We start from the raw sequence: 16555 nt of genomic DNA on the forward strand, positions 1-16555 counted from the left end.
TTTCATGAATATTTCCAGATCAGCAGAGTGGTGACACTCAGCGATTGAAAGGGCAAACACTATCTCAGCAGACAACTCCTAAGATGATTAAAAATCAAGTTAGCCTGGTTTATGTTTTAACCAAAATAAAGATAAAATAGTAAAGTAGGGGAGCAGTTTTCTTGCTTTTCAATAGATTTCACTTTTGGCCTAGAAAAGAAAATGCTGCATTTAACAAACTCGATGACTAAAAATGAAGACCATTTTTGCCACCCTTCTGTGGTAAGAATTCTCCATATAATCTGAACAATAGACTTTCCACGTAACAAATGGAGATATAAAGAGAGTCATAAATATCTAGAAAATAAATATCGAACTGAGACCTGCGTTTTATAGATGACAAGAATGGTTATCAAAGGCACACAAGCTTTTGAAAAGATTCTTTTAAATCTCAACAGTTTCCATCGAAAAAGTAGAACAAATAAAATCTTACCGATTCATATACTAAGGTCCTCCTTCTTACTTCGCTATTTATTGGCCAGATATAACAGAAACAACTACAAACCCTCTGCTCACGTTTCAGTGTTTTCTTATTGTCTTCATACCAATCTATTTTTATATGAAGACTGCTTTCGTGTGAGAGTTGGTCGGATAGCTTTTGCACAGAGAGTAGCCACAAATAAAACAACATCTTATGCCCACATATTTGTAGTTTCATTTGCATAACACACACACACACACACACACACACACACACACACACACACACACACACACACACACACGCACGCACGCACGCACGCACACACACAACTGTTTAAACAAACTATACCTTATTTGATTCGCCTTTTCTTCCTATAATATTACAATTAAAAGTCAAATATGAACAAGTAAAATTATACAAGAATAAAAGGCCAATCAAATGAGGTATAGTTTGTCTAAACAGTTACATAAAATTTAGCTTAAATTTGCAGTTTTTGAAAAATTACAAGTGCGGAATTTCTTTTTGCCGCCTGTGTTTATTGAAAACAAGGTATAATCAAGTGAATTGTACTTGTTATCAGTTGTAAAAAAGTTATTTTTCAATACCGCTTTTTTAAATTGACTGTTCTTGTATGAAACTTATTTCTTAATTTCAGAGACATTCCCAGTGTTTTTTTTCTTTTTTCATACTATTTGCTTATATTTACTCTCACTATGAAACTAAACAATGTTCTGTATATTTCCATACTGCTCCCTATCCTATCCCCAGATCTACCATTATTTCCTATATAAATGATAACGTTTGTTCTGTCCACTCAAATATGGTAGACGAAATTCTCCAATACGTGAGCTCAATCCAAAGGTAGTAGCTATCCTGCCCCTCTCTCTCTCTCTCTCTCTCTCTCTCTCTCTCTCATCTGCGCACCCCATTTCAAAGTCTGCAAAGCAGACTGGTTAGTCTCGAAAATGGAGCTTTCCAAAAATTATGTTTTGAAAATAAGATATAATAAAGTGAATTTTATTTGTTTCAGTTGTAAAAACATTATTATTATATAGTTTGTGCCCTTTTACCTTAAAACCTTTAGTGATGGGGAAAGTTATTGATATTCCTTTCTGGAATGCAAAAAAGGCTTGTTTGGAACTTATATTAAGTACAATACTTAGTTTTTTTTTAATGGAGAGTAAAAACGCGTTGTGGATACGTTTTCAGCAGCTCCGTAGCTCTCGCTTCCTCTATCCTCATCTACAGTGTGCAATGTTTCTAACAAAGGAGGGAGAAAATTGCTGTGATTTTTTAGCAGTCGCTTGTCCTTATTTTCACTCCCTATTTCTATCCTACTAATAAGGGTGCTGGAGGTAAACGTTTTACCTGGGCTGACATTATCCACCTGATAGTCAGGGACCAAAACCTTGGATTAACCTCCAAGGAAGCTGTTTATCAAAAACTGATTTGATTTTTCGCCCAAACATGACTTCAGATGTGAATCCGGTAGCTGGTATGTTAGGATTTTCATGATTCTATAAACTAGGAGAAATTGTTGAAGAGCCTTCTTTAATGATCTGAGAATAATTTTTCTTTGCTCAAAGTAGGGTCCGGGATGCAAAAACGAGTCGCTGTTTTGAACCATTCGGCGTCCTATGTAACATGCATGCGTCAATACCATACTGGCTAGCGTCGCTAGTCAGTATTAAACTGTGTGTATCGCTTCACTGCAGGTCAATATTTTTTTCATTTTGAAATTGCTATGAAACACAGAGAAGTGAAATTTGGTACACTGGGAGTGCATAACGAAGTACCCTACTTCCCTGATTTTTGTAGAATTTGAACAAATATTTTGAAAATCATGCTATACTTTCTATTTTTTGGTAATTTTAAGTGTGTGTCACTTTATTGCAGATCTGCCAAAATGCCTACAAAGGGGCGATTGGCAGCGAGTGAAAAGGAACGTGTTGTTGCAGGCCTTGCAGAAGCTTTATCTCTCATAGATCTAGCCAAGGAGCTTGGGAGAGATTGAAGAACATTGTTTTCATTCGTTGAAAATCCAAACATAAAACCAAGGAAGGACAAACGCACAAGAAAGTCAGTTTCTGCTCGTGATGTTGGAAAAATTTGCCGTCAACTTATCAAGTCGTTTGGACTCAAAAATACATGAAAACCAGCTTTGAAAATGTTCTTTTCACCGATGAGGCCAAATGGGTGGAGTCCTCTTGGATTCCCTACCCCTCATCGATTCCGTCATCAACCGGGAGGTGGAGGTGTCATGTTTTGGGCTGGAATAATCTGTGATGAACTAATTGAACTATTTCGAGTGCCAGAAGGTATAAAACTGACAAGCCAGTCTTATATTTTAGTTTTAAATGAGCATTTGTCAGCATGACTTTATGACTTTTCATTCGCACATCACCCCAAATTGATTTTTATGCATGATAATGCGCCAAGTCTACAACATCCTACCTTAAGTCATTAAGCATTAGTGAAGAAAATTTGATGATATAACCACCTTGTTCACCAAATATAAACCCAATTGAGCAGCTTTGGTCAATAATAAAGATTAAAGTTTATGAAAGAGGTGTTTAATTTTCGTGGAAAAATGAATTTTGGAAGTTTCCTATAGCATCACATCATCTCAAATCCGCCGATTGACATCATCAGTTGACAAGAGGCTATTCAAAGTTATTTTGAAACATGGGAGTTATGTTGATAAATAAATATTTCCTTAAACAAAATAGTGTGAAATTCATTCTTGTTTTTTTTTAATATTGTTACTGGATATGTTCTTTATTTCATATAAATAGAAATATGAAGTTCGAATTTTGTTTTACTACAGAAAATATACATTTTTAGACACTTGCAATAAAGTGATACACACTTAAAATTACGAGAAAATAAAAAATTATCATAACTTTCAAAATATTTGTTCGAATTCAACAAACATCAGGGAAATAAGGCACTTTGTTATGCTCTTCATTTCATAGCAATTTCAAAATTAAAAAAATATTCACCTGCAATAAAGCGATACTCAGCAGGGTTTATATCCAAATCCGGGTTAAAATGAGTTAAGAACAGTTTTCAGGTAAATTTTTTTTTTATTTCTTGAAATGATGTCTGGCAATCCGATGTTCATTTCCAAGGTTTATCCTTCTATAGTAATTGTTTAAGTAGTGCGTGCAGTTTGTGTATGTTGGGGATAAACCTTTGGTAATAATTTGCCAAGCCTTTAAAGCTTTGTAGTTGTGCTATGTTTTTCGATGCCGGAATCGCTCTAGTAGCGGTCGCTCTGTCCAGATCTAATTCTCTATCATCTTTATCAATGGTATGTCCAAGGTACTTGATTTTTTGTAAGAATTCACACTTGTCTTCTTTGACCCATAATTTTGTATTCGACTGTATGCGTGTTCCTCCCTGCTTTTGCTTTTATATGATGGTCGTGTCAAAGTCGCGCAGCATGGTATACATGGCCTGCTGGAATATAGCAGGTGCTACCTTGACCCCGAAATCGAGCTTTTTGTATCCGTACAAATCCAGATAAAGAGGAGGTAAGCGCTTTTGTTGTTTATAGAAATTTGTTAGCGTCGCTCAGGTCGATGTTAGAAAAAAACTTGCCACCCATTTAATTTTGTAAACACTTCCTGCAGGCTGGATAATGGATAATGGAAATCTTCTAATGACCCATTCAGTCCAGTCGAGAAGTCGGCGCAAACACAGATTTCGCCGGACCTTTTTTTTTTTTTCATAGACTACTGTAGCAGCCCACTCACTGTATTCAATTTTAGACAGTATACAGGTGTTTTCCACTCTTACCAATCTCTGATTTATCTTGTTCAGGGATGATAAAGCGACGTTGCGTTTTATTTTTAATTTTTTTTTAAAACCGGTTGTATGCCCAGTTTCAGCGTAAAATCTGCAGCAATATTTGTATATCTCCTAGGGCCAGAAGTGAATATATCTGGGAATTCTTTAAAACTAGTTAGTTTCTTAGTTTATGCTGGAAAAGTGTCTACTTTTTTGCAAAATGTGGAGATAGGTAAGTCCCATAGGTTAAACTCATCCATCCAATCAGAGCCGAACAGGTTTTCACTATTTTTTAATACATATATTTTGAGCTTTTTAGTTTTTCCTAGCAAGGTGGCGTTGGTGATTAACACACCTTCAAAGTTCATTTTATTAATTTTAACGCCATTGACGGATTTTGCATTTTCGTAATTTCTTCCACGTTTTGAAGTTTAGTATTGTAAGATCCGATTGTCTAACTGAAATGTAATATCCATGCCGAGAATTTTGACTTTTACGTATTTACATAGGTTTCCTTCTAAGGCGTCTTCGGTTATGGTTTAGCGTACTCAACTTTTGTTCTGATTTTTCCTGCAGTTTTGAAGTTTAGTACTGTAAGATTCGAGTGTCTAACTGAAATGTAATATTCATGCCGAAAATTTTGACTGTTACATATTTACATTTGTTCTGATTTTTCCTGCAGTCAGAGCTTTTATGTCCTATTTTATTACATATAAGACATTTTTTCTGTTAAATATAGGTAATTCTTGACCCAGTGTTTACCACCACATCCGAAACAAAGGCTCGGTACTTTTGTTTTTTTCAGACTTTTGGAGGTAATTATGTGTGTACCGTCTTGTAGGTTATCAGTTTTTTCTTGTTTTTTTTTTATATTTACGATGTCCACTTTGATATTTCCCGCATTTTTAAAAATTATTTCTGCTTTTTGGCAATCCTCATTTCATGTTTGCAGTGTCAAGTTCGGTCCCTTTTCTAATTTTATTAGAATACTGCGCCTGATTTTCGACCCTTCAGAAACTGTGTCATTAGTTCCTCTGTCCGTTGTTGGCGTTCGGACGATTGTTTTTAATGTTCCATTGATTGTTTTTGATTTTCCATTAATTGCTCGGACTATTGTTTATGTAATTCGACTTGTTGTTCTTCTAGCTTTTGCTGATGGTGTGCCACATTTCCTATTTTTCTTCCCATTTCTCCAATAAGTCTTTTGACATCTTTATTTTTGTTTGTTCAATTTGCAGTTTCGTAAACTGTCCAAAAGCTGACCTTAGCTCCTCCATCTTGTTTGGTTGGTTAATTCAGAGAAAAAAAAAGTACAGATTTAGTCTCTTTTTTATCTCGTCCGTCAGGAAAGAGAATTTTGTAGTTCGCCTCTCTTCTTTCCACTTTTTGCAAATACCAGGAGGGAAATAATTATTTCCACATTATTTGAAACAGTTGAGAAAAATACGTTTCAAAATAAAATGTCTGTTGCACTTAACATCGTTTGAGCTTTTTTTTTCTTTGAAACAGAGCTATTAAAATGTAGTAATGTTTACCTTTAAATATGCCGTTTCAATGACAAAATATAAATGTTCTAAAACGTGCAAAAATTGTTTTTATTTTTTCCTTTGGCGTAAAAAAGAGTCAAAGAGAACAGTAAACAGTAAAAGAGCAGGACCGATTGAGTAAAGATTTTTTCTTTTTAGTCATGCAGAGAAAACAACAGCGACAAATTTTTTAAACACTCAACACAATAAGAAGATTAAGAATTTAATCTTATTTTTGTACTTTTAGAGCTTTTGAAATGTACTTTTCCGGTAGGTTGGACGGACAAGATTTGTTTTGTTGTAAAAAGATTTTACTTACAGTTTTTCGTCTTGTGCTGATCTGGTTCTGAATTTATCTTTTCTTTTGTATTTTTTTTTATTCAGGGAATTGGGTTTTACTCGGTCAATTTTATTTTTAAGTCAATTGTTATTTTTTTCCTTTGAGATTACCGCGTGAAAAAGATTCTTCTTCAAATCCTCGTATTGCCAGTGTTATAGGAACACTGGTTTATTAAATTCCTTTTTCTTTTGTGAGTTTTCGAATCCTTTGTGGCCAATGTTATGGGAACACTGATTTATCGAATTCATTTTCCTTCATGAGTTTTCGAATCCTTCTGTCGCCAGTCTTATGGCTCTTAATTAGCCATGATAAAAACAGAACAACGGTGTAAGTCAAGACGTGTATTAATAACAGACAAACAAATGAAAAGAGTGTTTGCATTCCACCGAGCATGCGAAGTTAATTCCAGAAATAGAGCCCTACCTGGAATCGTTAAGAGTTCCGGTATTCATAGGCGATGGTTGAGTCCATTCAGAGGGTGGTTTCCTCACAACAAATATGTATATATATATGAATGCATATATATATATATATGTATATGTAAGTATATGGACATATATATATATAATAGTTATAGCTTCAGATGTATATATATATATATATATATATATATATATATGTGTGTGTGTATGTACATCTGAAGCTATAACTATTATAACCTCCCCTCAAAGTAGTAATATAATAAACTCTAAAAACGAACTTATCTCCTATTGCAAACATATGTCCAAGTTTAAATATGGTAAATTTGAAATTACATAGCTATTAATTTAACCCTTCAAATATATATCTTTTCCCATAATTTTTTTTTTTATAATCTTACCTTCTAAGCTTTTTATATTTTTAATTTTATTTGTTTTTCTTTATTTCTTTGGCCGGTTTTCCATCTGCTGTCTCCGTTTTATGGTATAAATATACCTATTAATTAAATTCATACTCATTTTTATTCTATGTATTTGTTTACTTATATTTTACTATATGCATTTACATACACATTTATTTGCCTTATTCCGGAGTTTGTAGATACCGGCCAGTCCCTCCCCTTAATTTGTATGCAAGTATGTATGTTTTTGTTTAACTTGTATATGTTTTTTGATATGTGTATATATTTATGCATGCGTGTGTGTTTGTATATATATGTATATATATATATGTGTGTGTGTGTGTTATTGCATATGTATACATATATGTATATATATTTATATGCGTGTGTGTATGTATATACATGTATGTGTGCATTTGTGTATATGTAAAAATAAATTAATATATAATGCTCATCTCAAAAATGAATTCCAATTAAGGAATAATATATATATATATATACACCAATCGGTACGGACCCGACTATAGAAGATCAGATAAATAAACATGGATTTATAAGATCAAAGAATCCAACCTTGATAGCCTTTCGGGGCCCGTGGCGCAGTTGATAGAGACGTTGAATCTCTACAGTTCCAGATGAACATTGTCTAAAGATAGCGGTTTCAATCCCACCCAAAGCGTGCCAGAGGTTAATTGGCCAAAATGTGGTGAGACGACAACTACGGATGGCAGTGATGGCTGAGAATGCAGTTAGGAGATTCAAAGTTCCTATCCGTCGCGGTTACCACCTGACGAAGGCCAGAGGAATAGTTGGCCGAAACGTTGTGAATAAACAAAAACAATAAAAGATCAAAAACAACAACTAATAAAGATGAGAATAATAGTCCGAAATAAAAATAAATTAATATATAATGCTCATCTCAAAAAATGAATTCCAATTAAGGAATAATATATATATATGTACTTTATAGGGGTGTAAATGTTTTTCATATTCGTTGTATAAATATATTTTTTTCATATTCGTTGTATAAATATATTTTTTTCATATTCGTTGTATAAATATATTTTTGTGGGCTTCATGCCCCCTTCCTTATTTGCCCCTTGTTCGACACCTTAAAGTTTAAGCGATCCACTAAGCACACTCTCGTTTTATGGTAGGAGGGTTAACAAGTTAAGGAAACATATTTCTCAGGGTGCCTTCGATATCGAAGATTGAAATCGGAAATTAGAATGTGTTTAATTTTTTTATCTTTTGCATTTTGAAGTGTGAGATTCATTGAATATGTTATCAATAATTATTATCTTTCGGATCATAATTAAAAAATATTTTATTTTACGAAAACGTTAAAATACGCATACTTTTAAATCTTTAAAAATAAATTAAAAAATTTATTTTAGAAGTGTAAACTTTCCATGTATCAGTTTATAAATAATGCTTTAAAGAATCAATACAAAAAAAATAAATAAATAAAAGCAGGGTGTGAAAATTATAAGTGATAATTCTATCTGCGTATTACGGTTTTTTCAAGATATGGTATCCCATTACGGCTTACAAAAAGTTATCTTTCTTTTTGAAAATTAACTGTAACTATGAAGACTTGGATTTCGGTTGATGATAGTTGTGTCATTCCAACAAGTTGCATCTCTCCAGCGGGTTACCAAAAACGGCCCTTGTAAGGACCATCGAACTCTAATGAAAATATTCAACTTGATTTATGCAATAAAGAACTGGGAAAAATACAATATGATCTAGATTATGGAAAAAAAAAAAGTGTGGCTCATTCGTTATTATAAATTAGGAAAAAAGAAAGGAAAAATAATTTTAATCATGAAATTAAAAACTGACTAAAAGTGATATTAAAACTGAGAAATATAATGCTAAAAATTTGTTTGATGTAAAAATAGAAAAAGAAAAGAAAAACAGTTTTTCACTACTTTTAACAAGTATTAGGAAACATTTAAAGTTTGATTGATCAATTATTATGAAGGAAAACATTATAAAGATAAAAATAACATACTTCATTATAAATGGCGTTTGTAATTATAATTTAATTCAATTATTAAAAAAATGTATTTGCCTGTCTAGTTAAATTAAAATTCATGAAAATGCTAAAATAAATATTTAGACGCGACTGGCTTTCCCCATACCTAAAATCCAAGATGGCGACGGTAAACACATGATTTCTCAAATGTACTAGATCGTGCGAAATAATGGAATTATTTTAATTTATTTAAATATAAGGCAATTATATTCTAATATTTTTGCATATTCTTATAGTTAATCACAGTAAATTTTATTTAGACATAAAAAAGTTAGTTTAATTGATTCTAAAACCTTTTAAAATATATTATGTTTTGTTGACATACGACAGAAAATGGGTAAAAAGCGTTTTTTTTATTTAAAACTTAAAATTCTATTAAAAATTATCGAAAAATATATCATTCTGCTTTTAACATAATACACTTAAGAGGTTTATATTTCTGGTATAACCAAAAGTTGTTCAGAAATAACGGATTTTAATAGATTTTAATAAGCTTTAGAAAAAGCAGTTTTCGATCGATTGGCGATCTCTCTCTATCTCTCTCTCTCTCTCTCTCTCTCTCTCTCTCTCTCTCTCTCTATATATATATATATATATATATATATATATATATATATATATATATATTTATATATAGTGTTATAATGGAATAATTCCAGAGGAAATCCGGGTATGAGAGCTCATTTATATATATATATATATATATATATATATATATATATATATATATATATATATATACTCTTTATTTTTTTGCATAAGCAATAATATGTTGCTACACAGTCATGAGCATGTTTCGGCCAGCTAGCTATCAGTAACTAGGGTCCTCTTCAGCTTATAAGACAGAAAGGTTTGCAATGAAAACATCAGGTCTTTCTCATCACAGGGAGTTAATACGTGACCATCGTCATAGATGGATGTCAGCTGGAAAATGACGCCATCGCCATAGGTCCTAGCAAGCAAGATAAGTGGAACACAGACTGTCGATAATGAGCAGACATTTTTTACAGAAAGCGTTAGAAAACTTCAAAATTGGATTAAAAAAGATAAACATGATACTTTGTACTGAAACTCATCCAATATTAATGATAAAAATATTTAATAATAAAAAACGAATTGAAAGGGAGAAAAGTTGTTAAAAAGTTTAAAAAGAAAAGGAATACGATTTGATTTGTATGTAACTGAAGTTTATTTAATAGAAATAAATTAAAATTAACAATAAATATTTTTGAATTAAAAAAAAACAATATTTAAAAAATCAAAACTGAAAAACAAACGATAAATTAGTTTAACTGAAATACGACCAATAAATTAGTTTAACTAAAAAACGAACAATAAATTAGTTTAACTGAAAAACGAACAATAAATTAGTTTAACTGAATAACGAACAATAAATTAGTTTAACTGAATAACGAACAATTAGTTTAACTGAATAACAAACAATAAGTTAAAAATTAAATCCAAACAAATGTTCATATAAACAAAGTTACTAAGGCAGAAATATTTCAAACATTGAATATTAAAACTTCACAAAAATCTGTTGTAGGATTTAATTAAAAGTTTGAATTTTTCTTTTTCTGATATTTTTTTTTTTTACTAACATTCTCTTTGCGACAAAAATTGTTTATAAGGGAATTCGATATCAGCATTTTTGCTGAATAGTGTGACCCTCATCACAAGAGTCAACATGAAATAATCGATTTTGATCAGCCAAAATATTTAAAGTTATGTACATGGCTAATTTTCTCTGATGAATCGAATGTAAAAAAGAATCGCATTTTGTAAGTTTGTGTACAACTATATAATTATATATGACAAAATTATTAGTTATATCATTTGGGTATAGCAGAGAACCTCTGTTAATACCCTGAAAGTAGCTGTTTAATTCAGCTATTTCTTCACCAGCTATATTAAATTTTTGTAACTATTGCATTTCAGTTTTTTGAAAACTGCATGACAGCAATAACCTGCTAAGTATAATATAACAGGAAGCACTTCCTTGCATTGATTAACATCATCTTCTGTTACATCTATGGTGAATTTATAAACATGTAACTCTTGCTCCCTTGTCATTTCATCCCAGTTAGTTTCTTTTGAATTTTTCAATTCAATAGTTCGATTATTAATTGGTAAGCTCAATTTTAAAACTGACAACATTCTGAGTTTTTTTTTTACATTCATACACCTGACGTATCGATATATTATACTGATCTCCACTAAGTTGTCGATACTGGCCAAACCTTGCCTCAAGGTTATCTGTCTGAAACTTTCCTGGTAATATACAACCCATGTTCAGTAAAATTGCGTAACTAGTATGGCGCAAAGCAGTATATGTTTCCTTTGTTAACTTACCAGTTCTTCCAGGAATGCTATTCCAAGTTTCTAACCAGTCACAGAACACATTTAAGTAATTTCCAAGATATAAAGAGATTTTAGTTAAAAAAAGGGGGATAATTTAACCTAAAACGACTACCCACTTTTTGGCCCATTTTTTTTTTTTTTACATGGGCAACGAGCAATTTTTTAAAAAAATTACATTTTCGCCTCAAACAAGGCGAAGTGCCTCTTTGATGTAGGAATGAACACAACTAAACGTAAAATGAGCACCTACAATTGACCCCCTCTCCCCCGATAAAAATTCTGTTACACTTTTTGAAAGGGGGTGCTCATTTTACGTTAAACGGTATTCATTGTACGTTGACTCGCAAGCCCCAACATAAAGGTGGCCATACTCATTTTTCTTCGCTTTATTTGTTAAAAAGAAAGCGCCCTAACAAAAAACGATGGCCATAAAGCGGGTGCTCATTTTACGTTAAATTTTTATAGAAACGTGATCTCCCATTTTTTAAAACTAACATTTCTTCATATCTTGGAAACTACTCGTTTTGCTGTAATTTTAAACGTTATTTTCGTTTACCGCGCCACTAGCAGTATCAGAATTTTGGGGGAATTTTTGACAACCCTAACACAAGACTGCGAATAACATATACAAAACTCGTAATTTCTCCGTTTAAAGTGGGTTGTTTTACAATTCAAAAAAATGTTGAAAATTATTTATTTGTTCGAAAAAAAAAACAACAACAAAAAACACTATTTTATAAAAGTCCAATGTTGCTTTAAAATAAATAAAGAAAGTGAAAAAGAACATATATTCGTAATTGTTTAATTGGAAATGTTTCGATTTAATTAATGAGAACGGGAAAGTTTTTCATGGAACATTTTTTTTTTATTAAAAACAGAAAATTGAAATGACATATTCATAATAGTTTAAATTGGGTGAGCGCCATTTGTAAACCAAAACAAAACCAAAACATTTATTAGTTTTTTTTGTTTGTTTATTTTTTCGTTTGTGTGTGTGTGTGTGCGCGCGCGCGCGTGTCTGTGTGTGTGTGTGTGTGTGTGTGTGTGTGTGTGTGTGTGTGTGTGTGTGTGTGTGTGTGTGTGTGTGTGTGTGTGTGTATGTATTTTTTTCCGAACAAATAAATAATCTTAAACATTTTTTTGAATTGTCAAGATTCATTTTCTCCAGTAATATTGGGTTACCAAGTTTCTGGAAGTAATAAATGATAATTTTAGTTTAATTTAACGTTTCCAGAAGTAATAAATGTCAATTAATTTATTCTTTCCCTTTCCAGAAGCAATCGTTCGGCCATAATGATGTCTCCCCTAGATTTGAATAGCAAGTGCGTGAAAAAAACAGTGTCTCCAATTTCGACAATAAAGTGTAGAAGCACCTTCATTTTTTATATACATATTTTCATTTTTATTTTAAAATACGTTCTAGAAAATAAATAAATAAAAAAAGCGCGTTTTCTTTTTTTTTTTTTTTAAATATCTCAAACATTTTAACACTTACTCTGCTAGATGGAGTTTACCAGTGGATTAATGCCATGCAATGGCATTAATCCACTGGTAAATTATTTCCTTTTTTTTTTTTTTGGAAATGAAAACACGGTAACTTTTGGTCCATTTTCGTAGTTAGCTCGGCATTGTGGAACTATACATCTCGACGGCATGTTTAAATTTATTTAACCTTCCAAAACTTTAAACCAACTTCCGGTTTAGTCATGAGACACGTGACCAAATTTCAACAGACTGATGTTCATGACGTCACCAGATTAAATTATAGTCGTCGCTAGGCCATCATATTACGGTAACCACGGTTAATATCAAGAGGTTCCATCAAATGTTGTGAAAAATAAGATTTGGTTGTATGTAAATAAGATCCAATAGGGGTTCCGATTTGAGTCTGTGTTGAGATATAGGAATGAATGGGAAAGTGTTTGTGTGTGTGTGGGGGGGGGTTAAAGGTTTAGATAGAGGTAATAGAAGACTAGAAAGAAAGGTATTCATGCATGTGATGGCCGCCATAAATCTTTAATATACTAGTATGTATAGGTTCAAACAGTAGAGGAATGGGGATTAGACATATCTATGCTAAAAGAAATTTCGGATTTAATCCAGGTTATTCAGTTATAAAAATGCTTTTAATTTGACTAGAATTTTTATGTGGTCAGAAAATGTACATCTTACGTTGCCCTCTTGTATATGCCCGTCCCACCAGTATCCTTCTTACATACATTAGTGAAGAGGTTAAGAGATAAGGAAGTAAAGGAACAGAAGAAAGGGAGAAAAGAAGAAAAGAAAAAGAAAGAAAGAAGGAAAAGAGGAAAAATGAAAAGGGGAAACCATAAATGATTTTTGGTAGGAATTCTAAAGCAAGTCTTTTTCTTTCCCTGTCCACTCCTCTTACTCTTACTCCCATCTCCCATCATGTTTTTTTTTCTGAATTTATTAGCCTTGAATGTGATATAGCAACAATAACAATAATAAAATCTCAAAATGTATATAATTAATTTATCTGCATGTTTTGATATAATAATCTACTCTAATTGTGATAATGGTAATTAAAAATAGAATGTACCTATTTACTATGCCTCCCCACGGGGCAGAGTTAGACACCAGGGTCGTTTTTTAACGTGGAGAAAAGGTACAAAAATAAAAATTGTCTCAGTCGTGAAGGATTTCTCCTCCACCGAAAGAGAACAAGAAATGGAAGTGCAGCATCTGAAGAACAGATACTACACTTTGATCTTGACCAAAAGGCCAAGAGGAGTGCTAAAAATGTAATGGGGGATAAACATGTTGGTAACTGCAATATTTATATTAAATATTTATGATAATTGAACTGCAATATTATGATAATTGATATTGTTAATTTTTAATAATAATTATATTAATTAATAATGTTAACAGTAGTAGGAAACAAGTGACGAATACATGGTCCCCTGTGAGTGCACAGTGAACGAAGCATAAAAAATGACTAAGTTGCCCCCCCCCCCATTTAGCCTCAAAAGTCCCCAGGGGACTCAAATCCTGGTGAAAATGAACAAACGGTGCAGTTTCAGGCCTTAACATATGTAAATTTGAGTTCTACACACCATGCAAAAAAAAAGAATCCCCCTCCATTTAGCCCCAAAAGTCCCCAAGGACTTAACATATTTAAATATGAGTTCAACACGATGCAAAACTGCTAAATAGACATACACAGACAATTTTCGACAAATATGGTAAAATAGTCCCCAAAATGGAGTGTTTTCATTAGCCTAAAAAGAGCCCCTGGGGCACACTCAAGATATATCGTGAAGTATAGACAAACAAAATTATATAGAAATCAGTTAGTTACAACTTTTAAGAAAGTTTTATAAAAATTCAAGGGACCAATTTTTTTTTAATAAGCACAAAGGTGTCAATTTTAGCCATTTTAACCCAAGAGGCACCCTTAGGGGGCAACCGGAGATTTCCTGGAAAATCTGTTCAGTTACTTTTTTACTCATATCATGTTTAATGTTTGTGAAAAATTTCAAATAATTCCAAGACGTAGTTATTGAGAAAAGTGCTGACAGACGAATGGACGAATGGACAAGGCTAAATTTACAGGTCCACCCTCCTTTTATCGGGAGGCCAGAAAGTGTTTAAATTAAAATTCAAAAATCAAAATGTAAAGAATAATGGATTTCAAAAAATATATTTCTCTCAGATAATATCTTCCCATACACGGTACATAATAAAAAGTATACCCTGCTCTACTTTGGTGTTGAGCACTCTTGTATTAACCTCGTTAAACTTTATCCGTTACTTAACTTCTGGAAAACGTGTGTGTGTGTATGTCTATGTATATATCTATAAATATATGTATATTTATATATGTATTTATATATATGTATCTACACGTATGAATATATATACATATAAATGTATTTATACACATATACATATATATTGTTGTTTATTGTTGAGTTAGAAAGGGTGTCAGTCGCTGGATTAAACTTATTTCCCCCCTATTATTTGCATATATTTATGTAGTGAAAATTGTTTGAATAAAATTAATTCATTAGTTAGTTAGTTAGTAGATGGAATTAATAATTTTATAATTTACATAAACATTAATAATTTTATTATATCATAATTAGGATCATTTAATTCTTTCTAACTCAACAATAAACAACAACATATGCAAATAATAAATAAAATATTTATCAATATTCAAATTTTATTTTTAGCTGCAATATTTTAAGTCTAAAAAATTCTTATTTTTTACTTTACTAGAATATCTTGTTCTTTACTTTTCCAGGTTGAATTTCTTAATCTTAAGAATATTACTTTTCATGCGCGCATTTTTCCATATAATCCATGATTTTTCCAAGCATTGCTATTGTATTAATATATAAATTTATAATATTTATTAATGATTGTCTAAAAAAAATTAGCTCTCAAACACACATTTATGCAATATTTATTATTCAATCACAGTAGTCCGAGCCAGGGTCTCTACCGAGACTGCGGTTGTGCGGTTCATGAATTCGTGATCTGTATAGAGCGTAAACTAACAAAAAAGATGGCACTCGGTGTCTTTTTAGATATCGTTGGAGCTTTTGACAACATACCCTTCATTAGTATGTTCAAGTCGCTACGAGAACTCAATGTGCCACCAGTACTCATCCGATGGATTGAGTATATGGTGAGGCACAAAACAGTTCAAGTAGAACTACTGAGGGCAACTGTTAAAAGGGACGTAGTTAAATGAAACCCCCAAAGTGGGATTTTATCACCTTTACTATGGAACTGTATGCTGAATCCTCTTTTAAAGGAGTTTAAAAATAGGAATATTTATGCCCAGGCTTATGCTGATGACATCGCAGTGCTGGTCGCGGGTTCAAAAGCATCATTGGTCAGACGCATTGCCAAAATAGGACTACATTTTTCATCAAATGTGATAACGAAAAATTTGAGTTCATTCAAAGAATATATATATCATAGAATTCACTAATATTTTTAATCGATAAATTCACCATTTTTTGCTATAAAATCATAAGGAGAGTTAAAAAAAAATTAGTTATTAAAAAAAAGTTCAGTTTTTCAATTATAAAAAAAAACGATACACGGGATTGAACCTAAAATCTTTCCACCAACCCCCGGTACTCTAACCGTTACGCTAATATGTCATATTGGCAAAATCACAGTAAAAAATATTAATATACAAAAAAAAGTTATGCAAAATAAAAAAAAAGCG

The 16555-nt window shown here is 31.9% G+C and overlaps 1 pseudogene; it reads right to left on the bottom strand.

Moving 5' to 3' along the window:
• Positions 1-13875: 13875 nt before the first annotated feature.
• Positions 13876-14100, bottom strand: LOC145296439 (U2 spliceosomal RNA; annotated as a pseudogene).
• Positions 14101-16555: the final 2455 nt, after the last annotated feature.

Source organism: Euprymna scolopes, chromosome 16, assembly GCF_053919585.1.
Source record: "Euprymna scolopes isolate OS-2025 chromosome 16, ASM5391958v1, whole genome shotgun sequence".
NCBI lineage: Eukaryota > Metazoa > Mollusca > Cephalopoda > Sepiida > Sepiolidae > Euprymna > Euprymna scolopes.